The 11597-nt window shown below is 36.1% G+C and overlaps 1 long non-coding RNA gene across 3 annotated transcripts; it reads right to left on the bottom strand.

Moving 5' to 3' along the window:
- Positions 1-266: 266 nt before the first annotated feature.
- On the bottom strand, positions 267-11056 carry LOC147488772 (uncharacterized). Of its 3 annotated transcripts, XR_015201869.1 has the most exons (9): positions 10630-11056; positions 10227-10379; positions 9224-9415; positions 8987-9082; positions 8731-8845; positions 8263-8369; positions 7840-8182; positions 1863-1970; positions 267-1337 (listed from the first exon to the last, which is right to left on the bottom strand). It is a non-coding gene; the product is annotated as an uncharacterized LOC147488772 (long non-coding RNA). The 3 variants fall into 3 exon arrangements; XR_015201870.1 differs by lacking the exons at positions 267-1337; positions 1863-1970 and adding an exon at positions 6730-7031; XR_015201871.1 differs by lacking the exons at positions 267-1337; positions 1863-1970 and adding an exon at positions 6730-7031 and having other exon boundaries at positions 10227-10392; positions 10630-10953.
- Positions 11057-11597: the final 541 nt, after the last annotated feature.

Below are 11597 nucleotides of genomic sequence, written 5' to 3'. Positions count from 1 at the left end.
GATCCTAGGGGGGCACATTCAAATTCCAGAATCTTTTAGTAGATAAATAGGTTATAGAAATTAGTAGAGAAATTAAAAATGTGACAGAATATGCTAACCAGTTAACCATATAGAAAACTTCTTTCACCTAGAGATTTGGGCGCACCTAATCACTTTAAACTAATTTCTTCTGTTTGGGAGAAAGAAAACTTTGCTACATATTTTCTTCCTTTTTTTTTTTTTGGTAGGTAAGCAGGGTTGTTATAGAGGTCCCTTACCCCTTTGCATTAAAGAAAGAAAAGTCAATTACATTCTTGCATATACTTTGCCTATAGCATCCTCATAGACAATTTTCTTAACATCCTCAGAGAACGAGCTAGGTACAATCTCAATAAAACTTACAGTAGGAATATTAGCAGCTAAGACATCTGCTAATTTGTTAGCCTCTCTATAGGCATGTGTAATAGTAAAATGGTCTAAGTGTCCTATGTAGTCTTGTATCTCCTCCATTAAGTGGTTTGCTTGCCATGGGTGTCCTCTGTTCTTCATGAAAGACACCACATTACTCGAGTCTGACTGTCTTTGCAATTCTTCTAATGTTATGCTTCTTCGCCAATTTGAGTCCTTGCTTGAGCCCTTAGAGTTCGATAAGTGCAATGGTATTGTATTCTGTCTTCCCTTTTGCTGCAGCAATGACTTCCCCCTTATGGTCCCTGATGGCAGCAGCCCATCCTCCTTGAGTGCCTTGCAAGGTACCATATGTGTTCAAATTGTCTATGCCTTCTTCACCTCTCTCCCACTTACATTTCTTTATCTGTTTCATGTTCAGCTCTATATCAATGTTCCATAATGCCATGAGTCGACTTCTCTTAGGTCCTTCATCCATTTTGAATTGACATGCCGCAAGTTTTGTTTTTGTATCACTCAGAATTAGAAAAGAGGTTTGTTCAGCCATGGTGTGAACGTTCTTGAAGATTCTGTTGTTCCTTTCTTGCCACACTCCGTATACAAATCCATTGAATAAGAGCCTCAATGCATCCTTTGGTGTGTCTAGACATTCGGAAATCGAATTCACGTGCACAAAGCCACATACACAAAAAGAAAAAAATTGTCCTCACATCTTATGACTTTTTCATTACTACCATACATACATCATTTTCAGATTCAAGATCTTAGTATCTCATTATAGTAATACTTCCAACGTTGTTTTCTTGATTTGGTACAATGTTTTGCCGCATGACTTCTCATGATAAGCACTGACACGGTGGCAAATAATGCAATTGCAACTGAAATAGCTCCCAATACAATGGCAACCAGGGCACCCTTGCTTATTCCTGATCTAGGAAAATCTAGGACCACTGCACCAGAAATATAAGGATGAACCAGATATCAATTTTACTTGCATAATTTTGGATAGAAGACCGAAAATTGGATTGAAATTGCAAGCTGTATTTGCCTATATCTGCTTTTGCCTCTCTGTGCTGCTGAACCCAAGAGAGATGGAAGCTTATCAAATTTCCAAACCCAGCATAAATATGTAAACATAGGTAAGGTTCATGTATAACCTATAATGAACAGTTATAGTGGTAGTGCAACGTATACACCAGGCATATAGGGGATGGACAATCATTTTGTGATGATTAAAATTAAAACTAATAATTAATACACTACAAAACAACATTACTCAGGGCAACTTTTGGCATAGGGATCTACTATGGTGGTTATCAAATGGTGGTCCACTTGATGTTGCATATGTGCAGAATTTATATCCGGGTTAGTGGTCATTGCACTGTCGTAGATACATGTTTTGCACTATAAAGTTATAAAATCCAGAGTCTCTACAGCTGGCTATTAGCAATATCAATCCAACTTCTTTTATGTACCTTTCCACATGCTACTCCTCCCGCACAAACTTTGTTGCTTCCAGCTCTTGATCTCCCATTTCGTAGATCACCACTTATCTCTACGATCAGTCCATGATGGACCTTCATCTGGAAGAATGCCAATATAAGAGATTATAACCATGGAGTGGGCGGTAACACATTTTCTACGTCAAAATCTAATTGCAGATTTTAGACAACAAGTGAAATTTCGGCTTCAAAAGCATCAAGTAAACATTCAGAAACGTATATGTAACATAAGTTAGAACACTCAAACTAATACGAGAATCATCAATAACAAGCATTAACGACAAACACTCGCTGGCTTTAAAAACATCATATGGATATTTAGTTTTAAGTTAAATCAAACATAACATAGTGTGGGTGATATGGTTAGAACACGATCAGAAAGTGTAGGAGAAGGAAAAGAATCTGCCAAAAACCCGGAACATCTCAATTGTGTAAAAACAAAAGGTTTCAAATGGAAGTAACATGTTTATTATTAATCTAGGGATCCCTTAAACTAACATAGTCCGGTCCAAGATTCTAGATTATTCCAGAAGACAAAAATGGCTATTGTGTCACTGGTGAACTATAGTTTTAAGTGACCTTCACAACCATTACTTTCTATCTCAGCAATTAGTTTATGTTCTTATTGTTTTTTAACAGGTCTTCATCTACCACAAGGCCTTCCCTATGCCAATGATATCTTTCAATTTTAGCTGTGAGGATTCATTCTCCTGTCATGAAGTACATGATGCCACACAGTTTGTGTGCTGGCGTGGCCAGTACTCTACCTTAGTTGCTGCTAATCCCACGGGCAATATTAAACATCTGAAAATGGTTTGATTTGGCCTCTTCTATACTACCACCTTACTTTCCCATTGAAAAGCGAAAATAGGCATGTCGTTGTATGGAAATAAACTCTGCAATTATTTGTTAGCAGTGAAGATGAGAGCAATGTGAACCATTGAACCACCTACAAGTGTCCCCATTTCTTTTAGTCTGAAGTAGGCAAGGAGCATGAGTGTAGTACCTGATAGTTGATAAAAATTCCCTTTGAAGATAATTGTAGTTAGACTCTTCATGAAAGATATGTTACAGGACAACAAGACTAATATTTTGCCTTTACGTTTTGGATATGTGTATTAAGATTTAAGACCACAACGCTATAACTCGCATGCTTTTTTTTTTCCTTCTCTAAGGTGTTCTTTTGAATCAAACGTTCAATATCTAACTTCAATAAGAGAAAATTCAATATATAACTTCAATAAGAGAAACCATCGGCGCACATTCTTCACAATTTTTGTCCTCATGAGATGAAGTAGAATCAGAGTACTCTAAGAGAACCAGATTAAAAGAAGTCTGCATTTCAGGAAATCAGAAGAAAAATGACTAATGTTTTCCAAAAGCACGTAGAGAAGGCTTATACATCCACAGGTAGCTGCTACTACAACGAGGGAGGAAGTTACAAGTTGTCCCATAAGTGCCAGCTACCCAAGAAAAAGCAAAGGAAAATGGAGTACATCTAGGTGCTATGTATGTAATGGTGATGGTGAAGACATAAAACATATGCAGTGACAATGAACTCTCTGTAACGGCATCCACAGGTGGCTGATACAACATGTAAGTTCGAAGTTGGAGCTTTTACCACAAGTTTCAGCTACCCAAGAAGATTTAAACATGAAAATAGCACATCTAGACTATTGGCGCTGTATATGTAAAGGTGATTGTAGAGACATTAAGTATCAATACCCTTTCTCTGAAGTCATATGGGAACGTATTGAAAGTAAGTTTCAAGTCAGGCCTGATTTCTAATGTCGACAACAAGCATTTAGAAAGGCAGAAGCTCCAGTCCGATTCTTAAACCTGTGCCCCTGTACGAGGCTACTACGTTACAGTGGATGGTATGTTATCCTTACAGAGACACATAATTTATATAAATTTCTATGGTGACTCAGTACCAAATCCCTTATTCTGCAACCAATCCATGCATAACCAAGTCTATACGGCCTTTTATCTTTCAAGAAAGCAGCCTACTTACAAAAAACAACATCCTCCATTTATGGGATGTTGACAATATCCTAGAGCAGTAGCCTTTAGAGAAACGTATTTGAGCAAGCAATCACACTCACAAGATACTAACATCCAATATTCTACGACTAGCAATTCATTTATTTTCAAACCGACCCCCTTACTATCTATTATTTGATTGACCAATCCTTTATATTAGGATGAGTGAAAGCAATTCCTCGCAGGGGTATGAATCTACCACCTAGACCCCTATATCTGATATCTTTTTCAATTCTCCTGCTTTTGGAACTACTACTCACACAACATGTATACGAACAAGATAACCAACATTTATTGAGCAGGAGAGCTAAGCTCATAAGCATACAGTGTTCCATCTGTGTCAGATTAATAAAACGCGAGATATGAGAATCTTTAGAATGTATTCGGGAGAAAAAACAAAATAATGGGTTGCAACAGAAGATGAGCAAAAAAGTTTAAAAGTTGATATTCATTTGACTTGCTTCAAAGTCATGGTTGTCCAATTATTGTGTTTGCCCTGTGGTTATCAGCAGCAGACAATCCCATGGAAGTTACCTCCACACCTCAACACAATAACTATTGCGACTAACACGGAAGCTATCACAACAACTACCAACAAGACTATTTAACAACTCTCCAAGCAACAACCCAAGATCAACACAATATCAACACAAGGCATATAAACTAAATAGAGAAGATAAAAACATACTCACACAAGACCAAGTTTTACATGGTTCGGCAATTTGCCTACGTCCACACGGCGAGCCTTTGATAGATTAGATGTACTAGATACAAGATTACAAAGAGGAGCACTCAACACTCACTTAGAATATATCACTCACACTCACAAAGAATGTTCACTCTCTTTTCTTCTTGGTTTAGTTCTCTCACAATCTCTCTCACTTAGAAAAAAATTTCTCTCACAAAGAAAGGTTGAAAATTCATTCTTCTCACAAAAAAAAAGGATGAAGATTAGGTTAGGTCGTGCTAAGGCCTTGGGGGGGGGCGACTTGGGCCTTGGGCTTTTTCAGGCCCAAAACAACATTCTTCACCTCGGTGAGGTTTTAACACATAAAACTGAGCCAAACACAAGATCCACCAAGAGTCACAAGTTGTTAAACCACATCGCAAACTTGCCGTCAATTTTCCCGAAGGACCTTGCCCATAAAGAGCCATACCCACAAAGAGTCTTGCCCATGAAGAGCCACCCACAAAGAGCTATCTTCACAGAGAGTCATGCTCACAAAGAGCAATCATGCCCATGAAGGGCCATGCCTACGAAAGGCATCAATCAACAATGCATGAGCCTCCACCATTTGTGGAGTACCTCCAACCACTGTTGGAACTCAACTCCATAGTGAACCTTCTACAACCCAAAGTCGTCTTGCCTTTAGGCAATGAAACAAATTCCCAAGTACAAAACTTGTCACTAGCCTCCACCATTTCATGCATATCCACTGACCAATTTTTGCAATGACCATCTCTAACAACTTCTTCGAAGTCATTTGGTTCATCACCCTCAATATTCAGTGCGTAGGCAACCAAGTCCGGTCGACCATAATCACTACAAGAAACAGGGTCTTTGGCGACAATGTCGCTGAAAATCTCAGAAACATCGCTAATACCATTTGGCGACGCTTTGTGGAGTGTCGGGGCAACGTCGCTAATGCTATAGTCGGCAATGATATATAGCCACGATATTTTAACGTCGCCAAATAGCAAATATTTACCAACGATTATTACTGTCGCTATTTCTCTAATTTCGACGCTAACTCATTTTGATATTCTCAATGTAGTAATGTCGCAAAAGATGAATTTTTGGCGACGTTTTTAAAAGCGTCGGTAATATGACATTACTAGCAACGTTGTTAACGTCGATAAAGGTCTGAAAATTTTGGTGTTATTAGCAATGTTTTAATCATCACTATAAGTCCAAAAAATTAAAAAAACAAAGATCTTATTAGCGACGTTTTATCGTCACTAGAGATATTAGTAATTTGAAACTTTGGTTATATACGTCACGTTGTTATCGTCGCTAAAGATTTAAAATATTTGAATTTTATGTGTTTTTAGTGATGTTTCTATCGTCGAGAAAGATAAAACGAATTAAAAAAATTAGTGTTATAAGCGACATTTTGATTATAGCTTGACTAAAAAAAATCGGTTAGTTGTAATCATGTTCCCACACTACATGAGTCACAAAAGACTATTTTTATCACTAATATCGCTGCCGTTGTGCACCATCTGTACAATTACTGTCGTTATTTCTCTAATTTCGTCGCTAACTCATTTTGGTATTCTCAATGTAGTAATGTCACAAAAGAAGAACTTTTGCCGAGGTTTTTAAAAGCGTCGGTAATAAGACATTACTAGCAACGTTGTTAACGTCGATAAAGGTCTGAAAATTTTGGTGTTATTAGCGATGTTTTAATCATCACTATAAGTCCAAAAAATTAAAAAAAAACAAAGATCTTATTAGCGAGGTTTTATCGTCACTAGAGATATTAGTAATTTGAAACTTTGGTTATATAAGTCACGTTGTTATCATTGCTAAAGATCTAAAATATTTGAATTTTATGTGTTTTTAGTGATGTTTCTATCGTCGAGAAAGATAAAATGAATTAAAAAAATTAGTGTTATAAGCGACATTTTGATTGTAGCTTGATTAAAAAAAATCGGTTAGTTGTGATCATGTTTCCACACTACATGAGTCACAAAAGACTATTTTTATCACTAATATCGCTGCCGTTGTGCACCATCTGTACAATTATTCTCCCCTTTAACAAATAAATGCAAAATAAAATAACCATAACATCAATTATCTTAAACAACAAATTTCCAATAAATAAAAGTGAGTTAATTCACTCCATTATAGAAACAAAAGAGAGTTGCATCATCCCCCTTTCATAATTTTTATTTATAAACTCATCTTAAGAAAAGTATGAACTTAAACAAAAACATTTCTAAACATCCCTCAAGTAGCTTGCGAATGAACCATCTTCACAAAAAAAAAATTATAATAAAAAAGCATTTAGATTCCTCTAGTGCCTCTTGCAATTCCAAACCGCCATTTCTTCACAAAAACTAATACCAAACCGACCCATTTTGACGTAAGATTATCTACACAAAGATATTATCTATATATTAGACCAAAAAAAAAATGAAAAAAAAAATATAATAGTTTCATCATGTCAAAATTAAAATCCGGTGAACGATTAACAATTATGTTAAATTTAAATTGTACCCAAGATCTGTCTAACTAAAGGTTCTGACTCAGACAATATGAAAAAAAATGAAAAGCTCTGCCCTCCCTCATAGCAGAAAAGATTACCCACCTATCACGCTAATCAACCATGTACCAACAGGAAACCCCGCCCCAACACAACCAACGCGAAACAAATACCCTCAAAATTACATAACAAAGTAAAGTAAGATATACCTACATATCTTTGCAGAAGATGGGACTTATAGAATAGAGTTAAATAGAACTAATCCAAACTATACTAGAGAAAGTAAATCTAAAGAAATTAATTTAAACATAAATAAATAAAGCCACAAACAATAGTGGTCTAAGAATTTAGTGAGGAGCTATGAACTAATAGGTTGTCTACTCAAAGCTTATGTCTACCCAAATCTCAAACAATTACATACCTAAGATAAGATATGTGACTTTTATAGTAAAATTTAAATGAGAGTCTCCTCTATATTTTCAACATTTCATAAATACAATAACTGTCATAACCTGAAAATCACAATAATATATTTCACAAAATTTTGTGAGAAACCCATATTCCATTTACCAAAACCGGAAGGGGCTATATGCAACCTAAAACATGATATAGAGGCTTATTCATTCCGATCAAACAACTATATCTCAATCAAATAACACCAACACATATAAGAAAACAATTAAATTCATAAATCATACCACATTGAAAGAGGACCACCAAGTTTCTCCGTGAGATAGTCCAACTGGCGTTGTTGTTGTTGAATTTGTGCCTGGTGTGTTGCTTGTGTCTCTTAAGCCGCTTCCTTCCATCCTCGCAACTCTTCCAACTGAGACTCTGTCTCCTCTGCCCTTGCTCTCAACTGATCCATATCTGGGTGTTCATATCCAGCCACATATTTACGGGATGGGGGTGCCTCGCCATGTCCAAGACCCCGTTTATAACCCGGTTTTACGCCCAAGACTTTATCAAAATCTCTTCTTCTTCAGTCAAAGGGTTAGAACCTTCCGATATAGGTTGATTTTGGAGTTCCACCATTCTCTCCTAAAAAGAAAACAAATAAATATAAATATCTCACAAAACTACAATTTAGTTAACTTAAAAGGTAAGTACAAGTTACTTGCATAATCATTTTTTGCTTCAGGAGAAACCCAATCTTTTTGTCACTGAAATAAGTCTTACGATACAGTGCAATCATCCCAGCCTCTTGTTGAGTCTCAGGATCAACCAACTATTTCATTTCAAAAGACAAACAAACTCCTAAAGTTAGTACTCACAGTGCTTTTGGTTATATTTGAAATGACCCAACCAGTAGAGAAGCGTTGAAGACCCATGATTTAAGAAGGAAAACAATAAATTGTTGTTTTTGAAATTAATTTTATAATTTGCTACCATCTTGAATAGCTTGTGAAACCATACACATTTAAATAATTTGATTAATAATCCCCCTCCAAAAACCAGACAAAATTTCCCTGACAACTACATCAACTAGACTTAGACCTAATCAGTATGAACATGGACTTAAAAATGCTATAATTAAACCAAATTCTATTAAAAATAAAAATAAAAACCCTTGATATAGATCTAAATACCTGTATTCCCCATCTGTAGAGTCTAGAACACATTGATATTTGGTTCATTCCAATTGGTTGCATCAAAGGCAATCACCTTGAAGTCGTTCGAATACATATATCATAATCTTCTATTCTGGCAATTCAAGATGCGTGTTAGTCTGATATTTTAGTAACTGTAACGATAGTACAGTAAGATATAGTGATTTGAATGAATATAATGATCTGAATGTTACCTCGAGGAAAAGAAAAGACTAATAAATAGATAACATGTTACCTTGAGTTAACTTAGTCATTAACATTTGCTGTCACTTGTTGCTACGATGGTATGACACAGATCAAGATGATGTTTCATGCTACCCAACCAAGAAAACTATAATGCAAAATTATCAATGAAATTTGCTTTGTTTAAGTAGCTCCATGAAATAAGGAAATGTGAAGATAGTAATTTATATACTATGTAATTGATATTTTTCAGTAGTACATAAAGAAGTGCTCTGCAGTTCAAACTTACCTTTTCAACATTCTGTTTCACAGAATCAAAAAAGGAAAAGCTTGTATGAGACCGGAAGATGAAAACCACTTGCAGCGACCTGTGGGCTTGCTTGGATCTGCTGAAGGGGAAAAGCTGAATCACTTATACGGCCATTATGTTTGGAGCCAAAGGAATCTAGCACACCTGTGCCTGCTATCATTCATCCCCCACCTGCCAAACACATGGAGAGAGAGAAATTCTTTCAAAAGCGGGTAGATGATTTAGCAATAGAAGGTAATATGAACGGCCTAACGTTGCACAGCCGCAATGCCAGTAGTTCATATAGTGAAAGTGTGGACTCTAGTGACTGATTTGGTATTTCTCACGTTAAATCTTGCTCTTCGTGCATTTTGGGACAGATACAGAAAACCAGAGAGGTTGAATTACACGTTTGGGACAGTTCAACTCCCAATACACACTTCTTGTGCTGCAAAATTTGACATTTCTATGTGTACCCCTATATCATTTGCAGCACGAGATTAGTGCACAATAGGCTCTGAACGGGCAGCGTGTGAATGGTGGGATTTAAAATATAGAGTTTGTCATAAGCTGGGTCTTGGGTTTCTTGTATTTGGATGCAGGTGTTTTACAACGGATAAACTTCGGTGATAGAGTTCAAAACAAGGTGAAACCTTCCACCGAGTTTATCATCGACTTTTGGATTGCCTACCGTGTTTTTTAAAAAAAAAAACGGGATGTTGATTCCGGCCTCGCATGATTTTTTCGGTTTTTTTCCATTTTTTTTAATTAGGAGGATCTAACAACATGCACATATTTTTACCTTTTTACCTTCAATGATGGGAGCGTTAAGGTCTCATTGCAAACAGAAAAACCTTTTTAGCTAAAGGAGTAGTTCACATGTTTTCCGAGCTTAATTAAAACCCAAAAGCAATATTAGTGAAGGAAAGTTTTTGGTGAAGTTTCTTCTGTCAAAATTCAGAGAATGTTTGCCAAATATATTTTAGCGAGCTCCGTGACGTACCTTGTAGTGATACTTTTGTTTACCTCCTTGATGTTTGTATGCTGGTCTTGTTTTTGTGTTGTAATTCATTGTTCCTTCATTTTGTTTCATCGAGGCAAATTTTGCAGAATTTATGTTCGTTACAGTGCCTAAATCAAACTGTGCTTCATGTCCCTACAAATTCCAACTACATTGTTTTAAGTAGTATATAAAATTTAAGGACAAAAGAGAAAAGGGGTTCTAATATAACTCGTCAAATAGCCAAAAAGCCCAAAATGTTTGTCCACTGTCTCAGTTTGAGTCATTTGAGTAACATTTCCACTTCTTCATCAACTAAAACAGAAACTAACAACTTGGGCATGTTTGTTCTTATACAATTAATTTGCAGAAAGAAAGAATAAAGAAATGGAAGAAGAACATGTACCAGCAGCAGGTTGGTTTCTGGAAAGTCTTCTGTTTGAGAGACCAGAGAAGAAACCTTGCAGCAACAATTTCTATAAGAAATTTGTGAGAAACCCATGATTGAAAAAAATAGTAGAGAAAAACAAAATATGCAGCCAGAATTAAGTAAACCCCCTAGAATGAATTTCATTTGCTAATCAAGCTGGAACCCCAAAAATCAAATTTAAAACCCAAAGAGAGAGAATAGAGTGATGGAGAGTGTATCTTTTACTGAAACGGTTCTCCGATCCGATGGGGGAGGGTTATTCACATTGGTTGAGGTGATTTAATAATTGGTGGTGGAGGCGAGAAGAATGGCAATTCAGTGGGAGAGAGAGTACGAGAATACTGAGTAGTAGCTAGGTTTTTTTCTTTTTTTCTTTTTTTCTTTTTCTCTCTTTTTTTCCTTTTCTTTTTAATTGGATGGGTGCGAGATAACCAAAAAAATTTTAGCCCGAAATTTTTCGAAAGAAAATTTTTGACTCGTTGAAATCACAAATTCAGAATTGGTATCGTCGCAATATATGGATTTTTAATTTCTATTTATGCCAAACCATTGGCTACAATGAAAAATGCCGCCAAAAGAGTAATTTCTAGCTACGCTTTTTTTTCAACGTCGGGATACTCAATCATCACCGACGCTTAAATACGTCGTCATTGGTAAAATGTTTTTCCAACAGTCCTTTCGTCGCCAAATAACTTTTTCTGATTTCTAAAATTTCCAAAAATTTTGAACAAGGCTTTCAGCAACATAAAAATCGTAGCCAAAAGTTTATCATCAAAGGGTACAACACTAGAGAAATAGCAACGTTACAAATGTCGCCAAAGATGATCATTAGCCACGTTTTTTTATTGTCACTAAATGTTTTGTCGCTAAAAAGCCTATTTGTTGTAGTGAATGCTTCACTGGCTTATCATGCCCATACTTCGTAATTTGTTTCATACTTCTCT

Source organism: Coptis chinensis, chromosome 7 (assembly GCF_015680905.1).
Source record: "Coptis chinensis isolate HL-2020 chromosome 7, ASM1568090v1, whole genome shotgun sequence".
NCBI classification, from domain to species: Eukaryota; Viridiplantae; Streptophyta; class Magnoliopsida; order Ranunculales; family Ranunculaceae; genus Coptis; species Coptis chinensis.
The sequence above is the reverse complement of the archived record's forward strand: the minus strand, read 5'-3'. Positions and strand labels throughout refer to the sequence as shown.